The following is a 7,486-nucleotide window of genomic DNA, read 5'->3' as shown; positions in this document are numbered from 1 at the left end:
ACACAGATGAGTAATCAAAAGGCTACCTCAGCCACACTGTTTGCTCTTTAGGATTTCTAAGATATTGCTCAATCCTGTACCCTAGTTTACCCTACCCCTTGTAATCAATAAAGTTCTCCTTTTTGACTGGTGTGAGGGGTGGGTCTAAATTATGCCTACGAGACGCCTTAGGTCTGCGGACTAAGAGGGACTTTACTTTTTGCCCCCTGACTTGAGGAAGTGCCCAAGTGCCTGTACCGGGTCGAGTATCTGTTGGACTATTAGGCCTGTGTTTTCCCGAGGACACAGGGCTGAAACAGTCCCTTCTCGGGGTGGTGGTGGCGACGTTACCCCCAGACTACCGAGTGTGCTCCGGGAGAGGGGTTGGCTGAGCATAAGGCGCCCCTAGGGAGGTATTCGGAGCCTGGAAGGTGGTCAGGTGCAGGGAGGTGGGCGGCTCAACGCAGGAGCGCCCCCTACTGGCCTGTCACACGTGGTGGGAGCGATGGGATACGAATACCTGGCTGTTTTACTGAGGTGGAATCTCTGCACCCGCCACACATGGTGGGAGAGGTGGGATACGAATACCCAGCTGTTTTACTGAGGTGGGATCCCTGCACTCGCCACAGTGATCATACATTCTAAGTTCGGCTTGGACACTCCTGAAAACATGACCCAAAACAAGTGGCAAAACTTTAGCTTCAGGAGTTGATGCTCTGTTCAGGCTTTTGTCTAATAACCCTGCAGCTACAATAAGAAGCAAAGCTGAGTTGTGATATCAGGTTGGCCTATGATGATCTCTCTAAATTAGATAAGTGAGCCTCAGGAAACAGTCCTTGTTCAGACCCAAAATCAAACTTTCAACAACTTAAGCAATACTCCTCCTCCCAATATATTCCTGGAACTAGCCCAGTCATCTAGCTCTCAGTTCAGCATGTTTTTAAAAGCTTTGTTCAAGTGTTTTGCTGAACTGGGGTCTTATACCCATGAGTCCTTCTTCCCCATCCTCACTCACATCTGCTTCTCTTTCCCATCCAATCCAATAGCCCTTTTAATGAAAAAGCCTCTATACCCAACAGCCATCCAGTCTCCATCGTTCTACAGAATCCTGATAGGTTCTCCTTTCAAATTTCACACCCCAGGGAAGAGAAGCAGAAGAAAGAACTAGTTCAGGTTCAACAGGGGGAAGACAGATGTGCTGGGTCTTTGTTAGAAGTAAAGGAGACATGGACTGGTGAACAATTTAGCTGAACTGAGTCAAGCTATTTTCAGAGGTTCTGGTTTGAGAAAAAGTTCAGTTTACTTATCCCACATTAAGTCCCCATACGATCTCATGGGACACATCCAGAAAAGCATGCACATGCCTGTTGTTCATCTCAAGGCAGCACTGTATCAAATCCTGGTATCCAAAAAAAAAACCTGTTGGGGAAAAAAAAAAAAGGACTCCTGGCACATGCCCTGAAGCAACCAGAGTCTGGATCCTCCAAAGAGACACTCTGGTACCTGGCCAGCATGCATCTATGCCTGCCCCCTTCCCCTGTTCCAGCAGGCTGCCTCAGCATGCTGGGGCAAATAGGAGTGGGGCAAGGCTGCAGCAGTGACCCTGACCCAGGCACTGGCCCTAGTAAGTAGGGACATGGGGGTGGGGATGGCAGCAGCTACCATCAGGCACTCAGGGCCCGCTGCTGACAGAGCCCCCACATGGCACAGTATGGCCCTGGTCACCTGAGACCGAGCACCACCTATATACCACGTCACAGGCCCAGCCCAGCCCAGGGGTGCAAAGCTTTGGACACAACTGGGCCACTCTTGCTGTCACCTGGGGTCCTGGTGGCACTGCACCCAAGGACCATGCATCAGGCCAGGCTGAGCCCCGTCTCCATGGAGCTGCCCCAGTCCGACAGAGTGTGGGGCACTTGGAGGCAAGACCTGACCTGGTCCAAAGCGCAACCCATGTGTGTGATGCCAGGACCCCAGGTGACGAGTGGCCTGGTTCTGCCTGAAGGCACACGCCCCTGGGCCGGGGCCACAGCATGTGGCACAGGTGGCCAAGGCCATGCTGTGCCGTGCCACACAGGGACTCTGCCAGCAGTGGGCCCTGAGTGCCAGACAGCCATTGCTGCTGCTGACAGAGGGCTGGGCACTATGTAGGGGCGGGGGTAAGTGGGGGTCCCACCCCTCCCGAGCATTCCCCCCCACACACCCAAGAATCCACCCCCACCTCTCCAAACCACCACAAAAGCCCCACACCCACCCACAAATCTTACACCCTGCATCCCCAACCAGCCAAATGGGATGGGACAGGACCTGCTAGCAGGAGCCACAGCTGCAGAGGCAAATGCCATACTGCAGCCTTGCCCCATGCCCACACCAGTGCTGTGACATGTGGCTCAAGCCTGGGGTGGCTCCTGGTCCCAGGAACTACTTGGGAAGTGTGATGGGCTGGAGGTGGCAGCAGGTGTATATGAGAGAGAGCAAGCAAGAAAGAAAGAGAGAGAGATGGGGGTTTGGAGTGGGGGAGTGCTCCAGGTAGAAGAGGCCACTAGAGCCAGCCACAAAGCAGCAGGTGGAACAGCTGCAGCTAGACTAACGTCCTGGTGCTGGGATGGAGCTGCTGCTGGGAAGGAGGCTGCGGGTTGAGAGTCAGGGGCAAGGGCAGGGACAGGGCACTGTCATATCAGTGTTGCTCAGTGCCCCATGTGCTGGTGAGCAAAAGGGGCAACGGCAGCTCTGATTTTTCTAGGATATAAAACCAAAAGCCAAAGTGTACAGATATTTAGAATTTGTTTATTATGATAGAGGCACTGATAGGCTTCCAAATAACTTAAAATTTGCAAATATATCAATAAAACATTGCCCAACTGACCTCTCTATATATGGTAGCATTTCATTTTAATCACAGAAGAACTCTATTTTGGGTATTTTAATGAGAGAATTTGGGGGGGGGGGTTATCAGAGAATTTGCAATTTTTAAACAGGGAACACCAGGATCCCTACTGGCGACACAGGTGGTGAGACCCAGGCAAAGGAGCCTGCCCAGAGCCAGGACCAGCTGGAGGGCAAATGAGGTGGTTGACCTGGCCATTTGGGGTCAGAAGGACATGCTTTGACAGTTCAAAGCAGACCACCACAATGAGCACATCTAAGCAATAGCTGCCCAGATGGCAGGGCAGAAGCACTAGAAGACCTGACAGCAGTTCCACACGGAGGCAACTGTGCAAACGCGGCCCAGTAGCTGCTGGCCCAGAAGTGCAGGAGGCTCTGCTACAGTGCCCATACCACAGCCCAGGCAGCTGTCCAGATCTAGCAGGCATGCAGTCACAGGGCCACAGCTCCAAGAGAGCGGATATTGTCGCAGGTGGCAGCAGGGGCTTCTGCCTGACTGTGACCTACTGCCAGACTGCTGCAGTGGGTAGAGAATGCACAGGCTACTCTAGGTTAGAGCTGCTTCAGCAGGCCAGCTGGCACAAGGGGCTCATGTCCCCAGATACCAACTGGCTGGGCCTCAGAAGCTCCTGAGGGCAAGTAGCCCTGAGCTGCTCACCAGGGCAGCTTTGTATACTGCTGGGGACAGCACAAGTGCTGGCCCCAGTCTCTAGCTCCCCCTGGCTGAACACCCAGAAGGAGCTGGGCAGGGCCATTTTGCCCCAAGTGGCACAATTTGCCCATACCAAAGTGCCTGTTCAGGCATGTATGCTGAGGCATAAATCGCCGGCACAAGTTTGTGCCACTGCTATTTGAGCTGCTGCAAGTGCCCATGCCTGCATGGTGGACGCACCCATAGAAAGCAGAATATGACTGATCACAAGTAAATAAAAGAGCATCTAATGTGAAGCTCCAACTGCTCCCTTTCCTCACCTTCTGGTTTATGTCACAAGATATATTCTGGGGGCGGGTGGAGTGGTTCATTTATTAGAAAGATCTTCCCACCCAAATAAAAAGAACAGTTGTCGAATTTTTAACTTGAATCAAATCTTACAGGAATTTCTTGGAATAAAATTGCCACTTCTACCACTGTAGCTAACCATGGTCATTGCTGATTAAAGTTTCTTTGCTTAGATTTGCCAAAATTCCCACTTCGATTAAGTTTTCCCATTTTTGCTCTGAAGAGGATTCTATTAATACCTTCTTTGTTTTGGCAGCCAGTTATAAAATGTTAAATCCTCATTTCCTCAGCAGGGGTACAATATCTTCCCTTATTAAAAATACTGAAAACACAAGCTTGCCCAGAGGTGTGTTTTATTTGATGTGAAGGGATCCAGTAGAAATGCTTCCCTGGGACAGCTAGTGTTTCAACCCATCCTGAAAGGATTTTGCACGTTTTCCAAGAGTTCTGGTGAGCTGTTTGGTTGATAATTTATTAACGCTTTACAAAAATTGTAGTTTCCACTATTTTCAGGTGCTGATCTCTATCAAAAGCTACTACACAGGCAAAGGAAAAGATTGAATCTCTTTGATTTGTCAGTGAGGAAAGTAGAAAGTAAAAACGTACGAGTCTTATTTATAAAACTGGCTGCAGCAATAAATTTTTACAGACAGTTTATGATTTTGACCTCACCAATCAGTAATCACAACGGCACTCTCATGATCAGTGACTTTCTACTCTCCAAACTCATTGTTTGTTGTGAGGATGGGGAGGGGGAGCAAATCTGTCAGACCCAATGCACAGTCACCCAAAAACCTGATATTCCTTGCAGCTTTCAGTCAGATTCAGTGGAAGCATAAGGAAACAAATATTTCCTGGTTTCTGGTGCTTATGCACACCCCGCTTTCCAAGCATTTAAAAAAAAATAAAAAAAATCAAAGGCGTAAGGAAACAACAGCCTGGCAGGTCTGCCAAGCAGGGATACCTATGCACTCTGCCTGCAGCACAAGTGGTGTCTCTGCCTGCAGCACAGAAAGCCTGAGGGAAAACATCAGTGTCAGAGACTAGCTTATTATTCTTCAGGCCCTGGCTATGATTAAATACTTTGGGCCCAGTCCATCTTCCACTGAAGCTGATGACAGCCTTTCCATTAATTTCAGTGGAAATTGGATCAAGCCTCTAGACCACATCTCTCTCTCTCTTATTTTCATCATTTTCAGTTAGGAGGGGTGAAGGTATTCACATCTTTTAGAAAACTTGTTTCCTTTGTCGTGCATTTAAACTTTTCAGCAATTCTGAGTGAACAAAAGCTTTGCTCTCCTGATTGCCCAGCCTGTTTGACTGCTTCCTCACCAACTGTACCCTGTCAAAATCCTTGCTGCTCTTCTGCTAGCATAAATCAGCAGAGTCAGCATTGTCAACAGACAATGCACACCAGCAAAGGATCTGGCCCCTGTAAATATGTTCATATTAAGAAGCTATTTCACTTGTTTGAAACTATCACTGCCTACCTCTTATTTTTCCTGCAACTGTCATGTTGGCAAATGGAACAGCCATCAGAAGGTGTTTGAATTTAAACTTTGTTCTCAAAAGCAAATAAACCAACACCCACTACTTTCTCTCTCTGCTTCTTGCATGCAGCTGGGTACATACATCTGCCATCTAGCTAGGAACTGGAACTGCTGCTGTTGAAAAATATATATATGCTGAACATATTTCCTCACATGATTATACCTGCCTTAATTGCTTGCAGATGGCCTCTTCTTGTCTGTTTTAAGAAATAGATATGTACATTGAAGACCACACCTGGATCCAAATGCCTCCCAGTTAGCACTCAACTAAACACCATAACAAAACAACCTAAGAGTTTGCTGTCTAATACCCTGTTCCACTGGAACAATGATGATTGGAAATCATTTTTATAAAATTTCTGGACAAGATATCCCATACTGTTGGTCTGTACAATACATATACATATAGACCTGCAATGTATGCAATAAGTAGGCAATGCATACAGACAAGCACTTGACTGGGATGCTTTAGTCAAGGATGATCCTGCCTTAACAGGGGACTGGACTAGATCATGACCAGATTCTAATAATTCAGCAGTTTAACTGATTACTATAACAGGGACCCCCTGGATCCCCCAATGGGACTCCAAACCGGACCCCCAGCACAGTGAGAGGTAGGTGGGGCCCGTGGCAGGGCAGGGAGGGACCCCAAACCCAATCAGCGGTGGGGCAGCTGAGTGAAGCTGAGGAGGGACACACCCTCCCTCCCTCCCCCCCTGCTCCCATTTCACCCAGCCCCCAGGGAGTGACGTGACCAAAGCCTCGCAAACAGGACACGCAAACAGGCATGCAAGTTAGCACAGGAGTTCACATAGGAGGGCCCGAGGCCCTGAGAGTGACCCACAGGGTAGGTAGGCACAGCAGAAGCCAGACCACCAGCAACACAATGCAGATGGCCACATATCGCACCTTGAGGGACCCCTCAAAGTCTGAGGTCTCCTCCTCTGGCACCTCAGAGGTCTCCACCCATGGTTCTGGGCTCCACGCACACAGAGCCTCTGGCTCTCAGCTGCGGGGCTGCCTGGCACATTTTTAGGCACATGGGACCAGGAGCATGACCACTTCCCCTTGCGAGGTTTGCTCCACTTTGGAGTCTCTAGGGTGCCAGATGAAGAAGCTCCAGGCCACAGTCCAGAGACAACCTGACATTAGGCATGGTGAGCAGGAGATAGACTCCTACTGCCAGGCCCTCCACCCCCGGCCAGGCAGGACTCAAGGATCTCCCATACTGTCCAGCCAGGGGGTTGGACCAAGGTGATCGACAGCCCCAAGGCCCACTGCACCAGGGCCCCCTCCCCACTGGAGCTTTGCAACAGGTATGAACCTCTTGCAGCCCCAGTAGAGTCTGCAGAGCTGACACATATAGAGGGGTTGTTGTGGGAGACTCCCTCCTGAGGGGGGCTGAGGGCACAATCTGCTGCCCCGACCCCTTAGCCTGGGAGGCCTGCTGCTTCCCAGAAGCCCGTATCTGGGATGTAGCCGAGAGGATCCCCAAGCTCATCCAGCCCACCGACCACTACCCTATGCTCATTATCCATGTGGGCATGAATGACATGGCTCAGAGCAATCCCAGCTGGGTCATGAGAGGCTACAGGGCTTTGGGAGTGGGGCTTAGGGGGCTGGGGGAACAGGTGCCTCAATCCTCCTGGTTTTGGTTTATGGGCTGAGGAGGGAGAGGAGGATCCCTTAGTTTACAGCTAGACCAGGCTTTAAACTAAGCCTGCCAGGGGATGGGGGGACTACCGCCACAGCAAGCCCACTGTGCAACTTTTGTAAATCCAGCAGGCACTCAAAAGAACCCACCTCTACACCAGCCCCAGAACGATGTGTAGGGAAGACTAAGGCCTCCAATGGGACACTTACATGCCTGTGCACCAATGCCAGGAGCTTAGGGAAACACACAGGAGGAACCTGTCCTCCTGCTAAACAAGAATGACTATGATCTCATAGGGATAATGGAGACCTGGTGGGACTCCACCTATGACTAGGCCGCAGGTATAGACTGCTATACCTTGTACAGGAGAGATCATGTAGACAAAAGGGACAGGGGTGTAGCTGTCTATGTCAAGGA

General features: G+C 50.2%; 1 long non-coding RNA gene across 1 annotated transcript in view; it reads left to right on the top strand.

The window, feature by feature from the left end:
* Positions 1 to 6,999, top strand: part of LOC109316583 — a 12,320-nt gene extending 5,321 nt beyond the window's left edge. Inside the window, exon 3 of the long non-coding RNA XR_002102877.1 lies at positions 6,902 to 6,999. This is a non-coding gene — a long non-coding RNA (uncharacterized LOC109316583). The remainder of the gene's footprint in view (positions 1 to 6,901) is intronic.
* Positions 7,000 to 7,486: the final 487 nt, after the last annotated feature.

Source organism: Crocodylus porosus, unplaced genomic scaffold (genome assembly GCF_001723895.1).
Source record: "Crocodylus porosus isolate Cpor-Errol unplaced genomic scaffold, CroPor_comp1, whole genome shotgun sequence".
Classification (NCBI taxonomy): Eukaryota; Metazoa; Chordata; order Crocodylia; family Crocodylidae; genus Crocodylus; species Crocodylus porosus.
The sequence above is the reverse complement of the archived record's forward strand: the minus strand, read 5'-3'. Positions and strand labels throughout refer to the sequence as shown.